Genomic DNA, 16,126 nt, shown 5'->3' on the forward strand with positions numbered 1-16,126 from the left:
CAGCTTTTTCTACCCTTTGTGACACTCCTTTCTGTCAAACTTCCAGTGTTGTGAGATGCAAAGGTCTTCTGTTCAGGGTAGAATTATCATGATGATGTGCTGGGGACAGCTGGGATTTATATGCCCTGGGTCCCATTTCGGACTCTCTCTTCGTGACTTAATGTAAGGCACTTAAACTCTTTGAATGTCAATTTCTTCACCTTTAAGAAGAGTATTAATAATTCTCTCCCAAGTAGTATTGTTTTTGGTTTGTTTGGTTTGTTTTTTTGTTTTTGTTTTTTTCTTTTTTTTGAGACAGAGTCTTGCTCTGTCGCCCAGGCGGGAGTGCAGTGGTATAATCTTGGCTCACTGCAATGTCCACCTCCTGGATTCAAGCAATTCTCATGCCTCGGCCTCCCAAATAGCTGAGACCACAGGAGCACACCATCACAACTAGATAATTTTTGTATTTTAAGTAGAGACAGGTTTTCCCCATGTTGGCCAGGCTGGTCTTGAACTCCACACCTCGAATGATCTGCTGGCCTCAGCCTCCCAAAGTGCTGGGATTATAAGTACCATTGTGAAATTCAAGAGATTTAGTATAGGTTAAGAGTTACGTAAAATGTGAAGCCCTATAAGAATCATGAGGCATTATTACGAATGTTCTTGCTGACATTTGCATGTAGAAAGGACTTACAGAAAGGCAATGATGTTTCTCACCACTTGAATTGAACCATGTAGGATAATCAAAACCATTTTTGTCTACAAGTATGGTTGGCCCAGTGCAACGTCTTCACAGTCTTCTAGAAGATGCAGGAAATCTTTTTTAAAAATACTGTTTCCTTTAGGCTTTGCAGCCTGGATGTGTGGAAAAGTGGAGGTGGCTGGGGAGTTCATCTTGTCCATCTGGACAAACAGGAAGAACAATCCTTATGCAGTGCTGGCTCACCAGTGACCCGAGGGAGTGAGAACTTGGGGACTAAAGGGTGGGAACAAATCAGTCTTTGTACCTTCCTTGCTGAGTGTGGATACCATTCAGTTAGAATGAACACTGAGGTCAGCCCTGATGTAATGTGAGAGCATTTCCCCTGGAGTGAGCAGATGGTTTTGCCTTCCCAGCCCCTTAATGTTTTTAACTCTTGCTACTCAGGTGACCAGAGCATCTGCATTTCCTGCACCAGGATCAGACTTGGGCTTGAGCCAATGACATTCATGGGCCAGATGATGCAAAACTGTAGTACACCTGCTTACTGTAACACAGAATGCCCTTTTCCCCACGAAGTTCTTACCCTTTCCTCAGTTCTGTTGAAATAAGATTTCTTACCTGTTCTTCAGTCACTTCCATGGCTGACCATAAACTCTACTCTTTTGACCACCAGTACCTGCTGAAAGTTGCTGGAATCCTTCTAAGCCAGTATCAGGATGACATGACCTGACCTGCCCTGCCCTGCCCTGCCCTGCCCTTAGCCTCTGCCAATGCCACTTCTTTGCTGTTGTTTGGGCAGAACCCTAGATTTGGATGTTGGTTTGGATCTTAGTCCCCAGACCTTACGATCTGCCTGTTTTTTTCCTCTGGGGTCCACTCCATATCCATATCCAACTCAATCTCATTCTGCCATGCTCACATTTTCCCTGCCTGCTCTTGCTCCCATGTTCATACATCCTCCAAGATTCCACTCTCCTTCAAGGTCATACCTCGTTTCTCCTTACACTGTAGATGAAACACATGATTCTTTTCCTTCTGATTCCTAAGTTCTGAGTCTAGGACCACTTTATAATCAGGTTTCATGTCAGACTACAACTGATGTTTTATTTTCTTCGCATGTAAAAGTGAAGCTTAGGTACAGGTATTCAAGCAGTAGTTGTGATTATTTGCTTAAATCATCTTTCATGACTGAAGGACATATTACCCTAGCTATTGGGAGCTGACCCTGTCAGAAGAAAGCTGACTTAGTTATACCAGCAATTCTCCCCAACACACATACACAGGGCAGCCCGTATCCTGTGACTGCTTGATGTGGTCATAGCAATCAGAGAAAGAGTTTAAAGTCTCAGCCCCTCTTGATAACTCTGAGAGGCCATCCCATTTTAGGGAACCCCATGGGGTCAGCCGGACCTTGTGATGAGCCGAAAGTCCAGCTCCTCCTTTTGCCTATTCTGCCTCTTTTAATTCTGCTCCTCTGCAGTGGCTGATCCCAAAAGCCCTCTTTTTTACAACACACCCACCTTCATCTCAGAGTCTGATGCTTGGGGACCCCAACCTGCAACAGGTATCCACAACTATTTCCTTGTTTAACCAACCAACTCTCTACTGACTCGCCATCTTTCCTCCCCAGGGTAGGCAGAATAATGTCCACCTCCACTCAAAGAGGCCTGTGCCCTAATCCCCAGGAACTTGCAAATATATTGCCTTATATGGCAAGAGGGACTTTGCGGATGTAATTAGAAGTCATTGAACTCAAGATAGGGAGATTATTCTGCATCATTCAGGTGGATCCAGCCTTATCATATGAGTCCTTAAAAGTGGAAAACCTTTCTTGGCTGTGGCCAGAGATGGACTACAGAAGAATGGTCAGGGAGATGCAATGTTGCTGCCTTCGAAGATGGAGGAAGGAGCCATCAGCCAAGGAATGCAGGCAACCTCTAGAAGCTGGAAAGGGCAAGGAAATAGATTCTTTTTGGAGTCTCCAGAAAGGAACCTAGCATTGCTGATACATTGATTTTAGTCCAGTGTGACCCTTGTCAGACCTCTGACCTACAGAACTGTATGTAAAACAATGAATTTGTGTTGCTTTAAGCCACTAAAGTTTGCAGTAATTCATTATAGCAGCAATAGGAAACTGATACAGTCCCTTAGGAGTCATCTTAATACTTGCTGTTTTGCATGATCTTGGACATGCCCTTCACTGATCTGAGCCTTAATTTTCTTACCTGTAAAATGACAGTTTTAGACTACATGCTGCAAAACCTTTTTCAACCTGACATTTTTCATTCTAACTGTATGGATTACCTACCTTGCAACATTTATTTTTTTCCTCTAGCAAGGCAGTGTTTACTTGTCTTTTTGATGATTATGCTGGGAAAACCTACTTGAGATGCTGCAGGAAGCAACAGAATGGCCATACACCAGGATGAGGAGTGAGATACTCCTCTTCTTTGTCTGTCTAACTCTTCTGGTCAGTCTTTATGTTGATATCTAAATTTTCTATTCCATAACTCCTGATGGCCATGGGAGAAATGCTTCTCAGTTGGTGACCAATTTATGAAACAAAGCTGGATGGCTAATAGATTTTGTCACTTTTCTTTTTGCTAGTGGACCTGCAAATACATTTTTATTTTTTGGTTATGCTGAAAATAATTTGTGAAAAGTGGTAGCTACCATGTTTTATAAGTGGGATCAAAGGTAGCAGCATTCTGACTGCTGATGAAAGTTAACTCAGCCTCTAGGAAAATCCACCATTTTTCACATTAAAAAAAAAAAGTCCCTAGCCTGAATTTTGTCAGGAGAAGGTATAATAAAATGCCACTATAATTAAAATACTTATAAACCCGCAAGACACAGCTGTTGTGAAAGGAAAACAGGATGCTAAAATGGGATAAAAGGAAACCCTCATCTGGCTCCTTTGCCTTCCCAGTGGGTATCTAATACAGTTGCCACTCCATTAACTGCTCTGTGTTAAGAAAAGCTGAGCTGACCCTAAAACAATAATGGCAGTAGCAGAATTCTAATGATGACTCTCTTCCACACTTATCTAGATGGTATGCTTTACAAAGCACTTTCTGTCTACTCACTGGTTTGAGCCCCAAGTTCTCAGTATTTCTCTGAGAAAGTGGGGGAAGTAGAGAGGGTGAACATTATCCACTTGATTTGACAGCTGAGAAAAACATGGCTTCCTCGGAGTCCGAATTAAACTTGTGTCATCACAGCAGCCAATGGCAGGTCTGGGGCTGGGGGCTGGTCTCCATGTTGAGGTCTATGTTGACTATAGCTCATTGCTCCTGGTAGTTGGAGTCACCCAACACAGGGTCAAACACAGTCTCCAAAGACTTTACACTGCAAACCTAGAGCCACTGTAACAGTTCTTTTTGCACTCAGTAGGAAAAAATAAAGTCACTGGATAATTATTCACTAAAGTTAGCTAGGAAAAGGCCAAAGAGTTGAAGGGAAGAAAAAACTTTAAGAAACCAAGAAGTTGATTTCAGACTGTCACCTGCCTACTAGGGTTTGTGATGCTGGTCACACAGTGTTGTTTCCAAACATACCAAACTGGAGGGCACCCATTTTCTTCCCTCTTGGGGCCCCACTCACATTCCTTGGAGAAATTTCCAAGAACCCTCTACATTATGGCCTCTGTAAACTGACATCACCAACATTAACACTATTTGCTCCTCCTCACCAACCCAGGTGCAAATAGGCTGACCAGCCTTGAAAAAAGTAAGATGACCTGAGGTCAGTAGCATGTAGTGGAATAAAAAAGAATAATCTTCCCAGGTATCCCAAATCATCTGAACAATGAGGAATTGAGACTAAGTCTCTTCAAAGATTCCATTTATTTTGGTAAGATGCCATTTTACATTTGGTGTAGTAATACAATTTTGACTTAAAAGGCCAGGGTTTGAGAACCAAGTGGCCACTTTGACTGGGCTATCATGTGATCATCATGGTCATTATCCCTTGACCTCCCTGAGGGCCAGTTCTTTCATCTATGAAATAGATGTGATCACAGAAAGTCTCCTTTTCACTATACAAGGTTGTCATGAGAATCAAGTAAATAAATGCTGAAGCACTATAGAAGAGATGTTATGATTTTATCTTTGGCAGTAGTGCTAATCATTATAATAGTAGCCTATTAATAACAATGATATTATAAGAAACAGCAATTGTGGTAGTGTTGGTAAGGCACTTCTGGGCTTATTTACACATGTGGCTACTTGCTGGAAAAGCCACCTATGTGTTGAGATAATGTGTATTGTACTCTTTCTTAAATTATCTCCTTGGGACTTTAAAACAAGCCCAAGAGGCGTACCTTATTATTGTCATTACACATATACACACACTCAAAAAAAGAAAAAAACAGCCAACCAGCCAAGAAATAAAAAAACTAAAGCAGAGAGAGAGAGAGAGAGATTGATTGATTGATTGATTGATTGAAAGTTAGTATCTTGAGACCCCAGTGAGTTCTGCTGACTTCCAGCACTGGCAGGCACACCTACCACTTCCAGTGGAGAACAACCTTGAAACCTAGAATCTGTAGGACCTTGTTGCCAGTGGCTTATTGCCTTAACCATGAGAAGGGCATATAGCTGGCATTAGAAGTTCCTCCATATAGGGAAGAAAAATTGATCATTCAAAGAGTCATTGATAAGTTAACTAATCCCTGCTCTGTGAGGTATATATGAATGCCAGTAAAAATTTCCTCACAGCAAGAAGGTTCTAATGCTATGATCTTTCCTGACGGCGCCCATGGTGTGTGCTACCCTTCTGCATGGTGGAATTGTGGGGAAGTAACTACCAACCAGAGACTACCTCAAGGCCTCTTTCATCAAGGAGAGGCCCATATGATTAGTTTTCACCAGTGAGGTATGAATGAAAGTGATGTGTGCCAATTTTAGGCCAAGGTGGGTACGAAGTGGGGGTGTCATCTTCATTTTCTCCTTCCCAATCAACCCAGCTGGATACAGAGGACCAAACATGCAACTCAGAGGCCCTAGAAAATGGAGAAACCACAGACCTAGAAGATGGACAAACCACAGACCATCGCTTGGACAAAAACTCTTTTGGCTATTATATGAGTGAAAAATGATCTGTTTTGTGAAGCCACCAAAGTTTGAATATTATCTATTACAACAGCTATTCTATTATAGATCCCAATGAAAAGAGATCCACCAGTATTTCAGACCTAATCCTAATTCTCTGCTATCTTTGAGGCTGTTACCCTCCTCTCCCACTGATGCCAGCGCATCCATCTTGAGCAGCTTTCTTTGTGTTCTGTGTAGGTATAGAACAGCTGGTCTGCTTGTCAAACAACCAATAAATCGATGCCTGGCAAAACAGTAGTTTCTATCAGCAAGTGACCTTAAGATAAACTTTACATTGCTGGGGAAATCATTCCAACCCCAAATTAGTGGCATCCCAACTCAGACGCCCCTGATGGCATGAGGCAGGGAAACTAATGAAATATGGAGGCTATTAATGGCTTTATCTTTTCTCTCACCCATTCCCTCCATTTTCAGATTTGCAATTATGTTCAGCAGTGTCAGATCTGTTCATCTATTTTTGACATATAAATAGAACCTATCCCTTTTAAATTTTTAAGAGGAGATGGGCATGTGATTATTGTTACCACTTGTCTGGAAGCAACCAGAATGGAGTGGGGAAGACTTAAGGAGGAGCTCTTCACAGGACCCACCTCTCATCACAGCTCCCATGTGGTTATAATCACCCCAGAGGGAAAAATAATTTCAGTTTTTTATGGTTTAATTATTGCTGATAGCAGCTGTTTTGAAGACACAAACAAAGAAACAAGTTCTAGAACATACTCACAGTTTCCTTGGTCACAGTGGTATCAGTGGTTCTATAAAGGTCTTATGAACCTCTACTTAGTTGACTGCAAGTAGTAAGCAAGAAACAACCCTGTAAAGAGAGTGGAGGTCAGAATCAAGAAGTCTTTAGTGTTTAAATTGCTTTTTGAAAATGTAATAATATTTACTCTTTTAAAAATTATAAACAACACATGTTCCTCTTACAAAAAAAAAAGAAAATAAAAATTAGGGAATAGGACATAAAACTCATCTGTTATCCCACCATCTAGATACAACTACTGTTAACCCAGTGTTTCATGAATATTTATTTATATTTGCATATATATTTTCTATTGGTTTTAGTTTACAAAACAGGGATCCTATTGTCCATGGTGTTTTTTGACCTTTTCTTTCATTGAGTAAGATATTAATTAATATTCTTTGCCAGCAAATAAACTTCAACTCTGTGGTAGAAAGGTTCTAAGACGATTCCCTTTGATCACCACCCCCTTGTGTTCTCACCATTGTGTAACTATGTGATCCCCTCCACTCGAGTGTGGGCTGAACCTTTGACTTACATCTAACAAATAGAATATTGCAGTATTGTTGGGATATCATTTCTGAGATTAGGTTACAAAAATACTCTGTCTTCTTGCTCACCCTCTCTTATTCTCTGGCTTGCTTTCTGCAATGGAGCCAACTGCCATGTCACAAACTGCCTGCCCTACAGAAATGCCCATGTCAAGGAGCTAAGGGAGACCAGCCCAGGAGGAGCTGAATCCTGCCAACAATCACTTGAATGAACTTGAGAGTGAATCCTCTCCATGTTAAGCCTTGAGGGGATTGTAGCTCCAGCAAATACCTTCAGTGTAGCCTTGTGAGAGATCTGAGTCAGAGGATGGAGTTAAGCCAAGCCCAGATTCCAGACCCTCACAAACTGTGAGACAATAAATTTGTTGTTCTAAGCTGCTAAGTTTTGGTGTAAAACAGCCATAGATAACTGATACAAATCACATAATTTTTAATAGCTGCTTCATATTTTAATATGTCTGTATGATAATTTACTCAATCTTTTGTTGCTGCACGTTTTGGTTATTTTGTTTTGCTATTATAAACAGGGCTGCAGGAATATTATTGTACTTAAACATTGGTACACATTCTTCTTTCCTAAGGATAAATTCCTTGAAGTAGAACAGCTGACTTTCAATGGGTATACAGTTTTCAAAGCTTTTGATATGCTATTCCCCAATCACTTTCTGGTAGGATTGTATTCATTTACACTCCTGCTGGCTGTAGTTTGAAGTGTGTTTTTGGTTAATTTTAACTACTGTATCTTGAGCTGTCTCCATGAAAACCAGTTAGAAATCAAAACCAAAGCTCCAAACAAGAACCCAGGAAAGAAAACTAAGTTTGAATCTTGAAAACTATGAGATAAATTTGAAACTAAATAATTTTCAAAGTACCATTGTTTTGAAATAAGTCTGATAAATTCAACCACCCTCAAATTGTTATTCTTCTCTTTCAATGCACACAGAAGTCCTGAAAATGTGGCGACACTCATAGTCTTCATGAACTTTGAAAGGGAAACCAACAATTTCCCTGGTTGAAGTCAACATAACAACAGGCTAGTTTGAAAATCCTAAGTTCTTTTTCAGTTGCACAAAGCATTATCAATAAATTCAACTTTTTAAATTACTAAGCTGGATAAACTGAATTCAATAGATTTTTTGGAAGCATTTTGTATACATAGATACCACCACCATTTGCAAATTGCAACCCTTACTGTTGGGGAAGAGTAAATATTTTAATGAATGCTATATATTTTAACAAGCTCTGAACTCTGCGGTTGGTTTAAGCTAAGGGTGCAATTTCAGGCATCTAAATAAGTAAATAAATGAGGAAGAAAATCCATGTTAATTGCAGTAATTTGCGGCACTTTCAAATTCTTAATGAAGAAATAAAATAGGATTCATTAGCCATGCCCAGTGTAGATGGCATACATAGATCACCATTATGACCAGACACAAGACCTGAAGTCATTGCCATAAATGAAATAACAGAGAAAAATCACTGGTGCATTATTGGCTAGAATATGCAGGCACAAAGAGGGAGGAGAGAGGGGAGAGAGACACATAAAATGCCTGTCCTCCAAAACCTGGCCTGGGGATTGTATTATTGCGAAACATTTCCCCTGATCCTGGAATCCTGCGTCCTCCTAATTTTGGGGATTGGTTCCTCCCTCAAGCCTCACACAAAACTTCTCTTAGCCCATCTGACAACTCTGCCAGTGCTTACTTTTTAAACTTTATCAATCATCTGCCCCAGGTCTTTTGTGTACCCGGACTTCAGGTCTCTCTGCCTGCCTCATTTTCTTAGTGAGTCCTAATATGTGTGTGTGTGTGTGTGTTTGTGTGTGTATATATATATAAACTGGGAAGAAGAAAAGAACTTTTGTTATAACCGAAGCATTCTGACTCATGCTGCTTTTTAAAAATTAAACATTAAATTAGAGAGAACACATAATTTACTATTAGAAAAATTACTTTTGACTGGGACAAATGTTTCCCTGGACAGGACACCAGACATTAGTTGGGACTGTTCCTGGCAAGCCAAGATGCTTGGTGCCCCTAATGAAAGCCCATGCAGACCCTCAGGGGAGGGGGAAGGTGGCAGTGGGCATGAGTTTTCAGGCATGTAAGGGCAGCTCTACTCTGGTTATGTGGACTGTGTAATCTCAATGTGTGTTTGTTTGGAAGAAAGAGCACTGATGTACCTGGCTGTGGGCAGAGATGACTGGTCATTGTATTCCTGGTGAGAACACTAATGTAGACTACAGGCATGCATCCCTTGGGCCTTCCCTTTCCTGTTGTCCTACCTATCTTAGTGTTGATATCCAGGTAGGCATGAACACTCTGAAGAGACAGGCACAGGCAGGTGTGGGCAGCCTATTGCCTTCAGCTCAGCAGTGAGAAGAGTACAGAGTATAGGACATGAGCATTTTGAAGAGGTCTGGAAACTCAAGGTGAAGAAAGAAAAGAAAGAAAAGAATCCATTGATGATCTCTAAAAGAAATGAAGAATCTTGTCTGGGATTAGACACTGAAATATTTTGGGCAGAGAGCAAAGTTTTTGGTGTTTGTTACTTGTAGACTCAAGCAAATCAGAAATGAGCACATATACTTCTCAAAACCTATCATATCTTCATATGGAAGGCATAAGAATAGTCTGAGACATACTTTTTGTTTTGGGGGGACTTACGGGTAGCTTCCTTAAGTCAAAGGCTCCCTTTCTTTTGAAATGGAAACCAGAGAGAAACCTGGACTCTGCTAGCCCTGCTTACTGAACCATGCAGATCCTTTCTCGGAGAAAGCCATCCACTCTTCCACACCCATGATGAAGACCCCCATGGAATTTACGAGGGGTGCAATAAATGTTCATGTCTTGCAACGTTCCATTTCCCAAAGGATCCTTCCTCCCTGGCCACATCTGGACAGAGTCCAGACCTTTGGGGGCTCAGAGGCCTGGTGCTGTGGGTAATGTGATTATTTCCATTCCTTACCCAAACAGGGGTAAAACAGCATCATTAAGCCTTTGATTTTCTGAAGATTTATGGCAAAGCAGATATAGAGCTTTTCCAATTTTAGAAGCAAGCCAAAGAGAAACAAATTCAAAATGCATCCATAAAAATTGAGGCTAGATACCAGACTAGGAAAAGAAAAACCGACTATATAGAGTCTTCCTGTAGAATTCACTATTTCCTGTGTGCTAGGTGCTCTGACTTGGCACAGAGAGTGAGTGAGAACAGTATGCTGAGAAGACGTAACAAAGGTTGAGAAAAAAGTAGGCAGGAGATGTCAGAGACATGACAAGCCCTGGAAAGTATGCTTTATTACGCTGTTGCAAGGAAGATCAAGGAGAATCTGTTGTTAAAGTTCTTTTGAAGACAGGCCTGAAATACAGTTATATCTCAATTATTACATTTGAGAATTGTTTGTTCATTCTTTTATTCATTTTATTATTAGTTATTAATATTAACAAACATTAACTGAGCATTTTCTCTTTGTCAGATATAGCATTAGGTGCTAGAGATTTAGGGGAGGCAAAACTGGGATACATAACCTTTTAAAAAGAGCTTTACTTTTAAGACAGTGTTAAGATAGCTCTGCTCACTTCCTTTTGAATTTGCTCCAAGACAAAAATAAGAAGAAGAAACAGAAATGCAAACCTCACCTTTGTTGAGGAAGGGCTGCCAAAAGCAGCAAAGTTCCAACCTAGGGCAGGTAGATGCTGAAAGATGTCTGCTGCCAAAGACCTCAAGCAAAGCTCGCAGAGCACAGAGTTTGACAAAAAGGGCAGACCCAACACCGTGTTTTGTGGAGACAACTGGTCTAAGGTGAATGGGCTGCCTGTGAAAGCCTCGCTGGACTCTTCCATTAAGAAAAGGGACGTGGTATAAATAAGAGAACACTTAAAAATTCTATTTAAGTTTGTCTGTTAGGAAGGAAGGTTAGAGAAGATAGGTTCCATATGAATTGGTCTTGGCAACTGCCAGTCTCTTTTTTTTTTTTCTGGAAAAAGGTAAACGCTAAATCAACACATACACATATCCATACACACAACCTTGTGTGTTGTCAGGCACATCCCTATAAACTAGAGAGATGCTACTCGTTGACACTATAGGCTGGCCCTTCACGCCTTCCTTTTTCTGCAAAATAGCTGGTTAAGAAAGAGCTTATCTCAGCCAAATACGAGCCAGAATCAAACAGAAACCATCAGAAGAACTCTACAAAGATACTGCAAGAAAAGAAGGTAATGATCAAAGGAAACACAAAGAACACATACCAAATTGTGTTACAATCAGCTAAAGAAACTGTGCTAGGCAAACTATCATAGACAGTGACTGGCAAGATGGCTAAATAGAGCTGCAGTCTGCAGCTCTCAGTGAGATCAATACAGAAGGCAGGTGATTTCTGCATTTCCAACTGAGGTACACGGCTCATCTCACTGGGACTGGTTAGACAGTGGGTGCAGCCCATTTAGGGTGAGCAGAAGCAGGGTGGGGCGTTGCCTTACCCAGGAAGCACAAAGGGTTGAAGAACTCCCTCCTCTAATCAAGGGAAGCCGTGAGGGACTGTGCCTTGAGGAACAGTGAATTCCGCCCCAGATACTACGCTTTTCCCATGGTCTTTGCAACCCACAGACCGGGGGATTCCCTTGGGTGCCTACACCACCAGGGCCTTGGGTTTCAAGCACAAAACTGGTTGGTTGTTTGGGCAGACACCAAGCTAACTGCAGGAGTTTTTCTTCATACCCCAGTGGCACGTGGAATGCCAGCGAGACAGAACCGTTCACTCCCCTGGAAAGGGGACTGAAGCCAGGGAGCCAAGTGGTCTAGCTTAGTGGACCCCACCCCCATGGAGCCCAGCAAGCTAAGATCCACTGGCTTGAAATTCTCGCTGCCAGCACAGCAGTCTGAAGTCAGCCTGAGATGCTCGAGCTTGGTTGGGGGAGGGCATCTGCCATTATTGAGGCTTGAGTAGGTGGTTTTCCCCTCACAGTGTAAACAAAGCCACCCGGAAGTTCAAACCCACTGGATACCACCGCAGCTCGACAAATCTGCAGTAGCCAGACTGCCCTCTAGGTTCCTCCTCCCTGGGCAGGGCATCTCTGAAAGAAAGGCAGCAGCCCCAGTCAGGGGATTATAGATAAAACTCCCGTCTCTCTGGGACAAAGCACCTAGGGGAAAGGGGCAGCTGTGGGTGCAGCTTCAGCAGACTTAAATGTTCCTGCCTGCCGGCTCTGAAGAGATCAGTGGATCTCCTAGCACAGCGCTTGAGCTCTGTTAAGGGACAGACTGCCTCCTAAAGTGGGTCCCTGACCCCCCATGCCTCCTTACTGGGAGACATCTTCCAGCAGGGGTCAGCAGACACCTAGACACCTCATACAGGAGAGCTCCGGCTGGCATCTGATGGGTGCCCCCCTGGGACAAAGTTCCTTCCAGAGGAAGGAACGAGCAGCAATCTTTGCTGTTCTGCAGCTTCCACTGGTGATACCCAGGCAAACAGGGTCTGGAGTGGACCTCCAGCAAGCTCCAGCAGACCAGCTGGAGAGGGGCCTCGCTGTTAGAAGGAAAACTAACAAACAGAAAGGAATAGCATCAACATCAACAACAAGGATGTCCACACAAAAACCCCATCCGAAGGTCACCAACATCAAAGACCAAAAGTAGATAAATCCATGAAGATGAGGAAAAACCAGTGCAAAAACAGTGAAAACTCCAAAAACCAGAACACCTCTTCTCCAAAGGATCACAACTCCCCACCAGCAAGGGAACAAAACTGGATGGAGAATGAGTTTGATGAACTGACAGAAGTAGGCTTCAGAAGGTGGGTAATGACAAACTCCTCTAAGTTAAAGAAACATGTTCTAACCCAATGCAAGGAACCTAAGAACCTTGAAAAAAGGTTAGAGCAATTGCTAACTAGAATAACCAGTTTAGAGAAAACATAAATGACCTGATGGAGCTGAAAAACACAGCACAAGAACTTTGTGAAGCATACACAAGTTATCAACAGCCAAACTGATCAAGTGGAAAAAAGGATATCAGAGACTGAAGATCAACTTAATGAAATAAAGCGTGAAGACAAGATTAGAGAAAAAAGAATGAAAAGGAACAAACAAAGCCTCCAAGAAATATGGGACTATATGAAAAGACCAAACCTACGTTTGACTGGTGTACCTGAAAGTGATGGGGAGAATGGAACCAAATTGGAAAAAATTCTTCAGGGTATTATTCAGGAGAACTTTCCCAACCTAGCAAGACAGGCCAACATTCAAATTCAGGAAATTACAGAGAACGCCACAAAGATACTTCTCGAGAAGAGTAACCCCAAGACACATAATCATCAGCTTGACCAAGGTTGAAATTAAGGAAAAAACGTTAAGGGCAGTCAGAGAGAAAGGTCGGGTTACCCACAAAGGGAAGCCCATCAGACTAAGAGTGGATCTCTCTGAAGAAACCTTACAAACCAGAAGAGAGTGGGGGCCAATATTCAACATTCTTAAAGCAAAGAATTTTCAACCCAGAATTTCATATCCAGCCAAACTAAGCTTCATAAGAGAAGCAGAAATAAAATCCTTTACAGACAATCAAATGCTGAGAGATTTTGTCACCTCCAGGCCTGCTTTACAAAGCTCCTAAAGGAAACACTAAACACGGAAAGGAAAAACCGGGACCAGCCACTGCAAAAACATACCAAAGTGTAAAGACCATCAACACTATGAAGAAACTGCATCAACTAATGGGCAAAATAACCAGCTAACATCATAATGACAGGATCAAATTCACACATAACAATATTAACCTTAAATGTAAATGGACTAAATATTCCAATTAAAAGACACAGACCAGAAAATTGGATACAGAGTCAAGACCCATTAGTGTGCTGTATTCAGAAGACACATCTCACATACAAGGACACACATAGGCTTAAAATAAAGAGATGGAGGAAGATCTACCAAGCAAATGGAAAGCAAGAAACAGCAGGGGTTGCAATCCTATTCGCTGATAAAACAGACTTTAAACCAACAAAGATCAGGAAAGATAAAGAAAGGCATTACATAATGGTAAAGGGATCAACGCAACAAGAAGAGCTAACTATCATATATATGTATCTCCCCTAAATATATATCCTAAATATATATCTATATCTGAAATATATATCCTAAATATATGCACCCAATACAGGAACACCCATATTCATAAAGCAAGTTCTTAGAGACTTACGAAGAGACATTATAGGTCTCTATCCACACAATAATAGTATATTAACACCCCACTGTCAATATTTGACAGATCAACAAGACAGTAAATTAACAAGGATATTCAGGACTTGAACTTGGCTCTGGACCAAGCAGACTTCTAAAGAACTCCCCACCCCAAGTCAATAGAATATACATTCTTCTCAACACCACATCACACTTATTCTAAAACTGACCATATAATTGGAAGTAAAACCCTCCGCAGCAAATGCAAAAGAACGGAAATCATAACAGTCTCTCAGACCGCAGTGCAGTCAAATTAGAACTCAAGATTAAGAAACTCACTCAAAGCTACACAACTACATGGAAACTGAACAACCTGCTCCTGAATGAATACTGGGTATATAAGGAAATTAAGGCAGAAAGAAATAAGTTCTTTTCAACCAATGAGAAGAGAGACACAACATACCAGAATATCTGGGACACAGATAAAGCAGTGTTTAAAGGGAAATTTATAGCATTAAATACCCACAGGAGAAAGTGGGAAAGATCTAAAATCGACACCTTAACATCACAATTAAAAAAACTAGAGAAGCAAGAGCAAAAGCTCACAGAAGACAAGAAATAACTAAGATCAGAGCAGAACTGAAGGAGATAGAGACATGAAAAACCCTTCAAAAAATTAATGAATCTAGAAGCTGGTTTTTTGAAAAGAGTAACAAAATAGATAGACTTCTAGCCAGACTAATAAAGAAGAAAAGAGAGAAGAATCAAATAGATACAATAAAAAATGATAGAGGATATCACCACTGATCCCACAGAAATACAAACTACTATCAGAGAATACTATAAGCACCTCTATACAAACAAACTAGAAAATCTAGAAGAAATGGATAAATTCCTGGACACATACACTCTCCCAAGACTAAAGCAAGAAGAAGTCAAATCTCTGAATAGACCAATAACAAGTTCTGAAATTGAGGCAATAATTAATAGCCTACCAACCAAAAAAAGCCCAGGACCAGATGGATTCACAGCTAAATTATACGAGAGGTACAAAGAGGAGCTGATACCATTACTTCTGAAACTATTCCAAACAATAGAAAAAGAGGGAATCCTCCCTAACTCATTTTATTGAGCCAGCATCATCCTTATACCAAAACCTGGCAGACACACACAAAAAAAGAAAATTTCTGGCCAATATCCCTGATGAACATTGATCAAAAATCCTTGATAAAATACTGGCAAACCAAATCCAGCAGCACATCAAAAAGCTTATCCACCATGATCAAGTTGGCTTCATCCCCGGGATGCAAGATTGGTTCAACATACACAAATCATAAATATAATCCATCACATAAACAGAACCAATGACAAAAACTACGTGATTATCTCAATAGATACAGAAAAGGCCTTCAATAAAATTCAACACCTCTTCATGCTAAAAACTCTCAATAAACTAGGTATTGATGGAATGTATCTCAATATATTAAGAGCTAGTTACGAAAAACCCACAGCCAATATCATAATGAATGGGCAAAAATGGGAAGCATTTCCTTTGAAAACCGGCACAAGACAAGGATGCCCTCTTTCACCACTCCTATTCAACATAGTGGTGGAAGTTCTGGCCAGGGCAATCAGGCAGGAGAAAAAAAATAAAGGATATTCAAATAGGAAGAGAGGAAGTCAAATTGTCTCTATTTGCAGATGACATGATTGTATATTTAGAAAACCCCATTGTCTCAGCCCAAAATCTCCTTAAGCTGATCAGCAACTTCAGCAAAGTCTCAGGATACAAAATCAATGTGCAAAAATCACAAGCATTCCTATACACCAATCATAGATAAACAGAGAGCCAAATCATG

The sequence above is a fragment of the Mandrillus leucophaeus genome, unplaced genomic scaffold (genome assembly GCF_000951045.1).
Source record: "Mandrillus leucophaeus isolate KB7577 unplaced genomic scaffold, Mleu.le_1.0 Scaffold189, whole genome shotgun sequence".
Classification (NCBI taxonomy): domain Eukaryota; kingdom Metazoa; phylum Chordata; class Mammalia; order Primates; family Cercopithecidae; genus Mandrillus; species Mandrillus leucophaeus.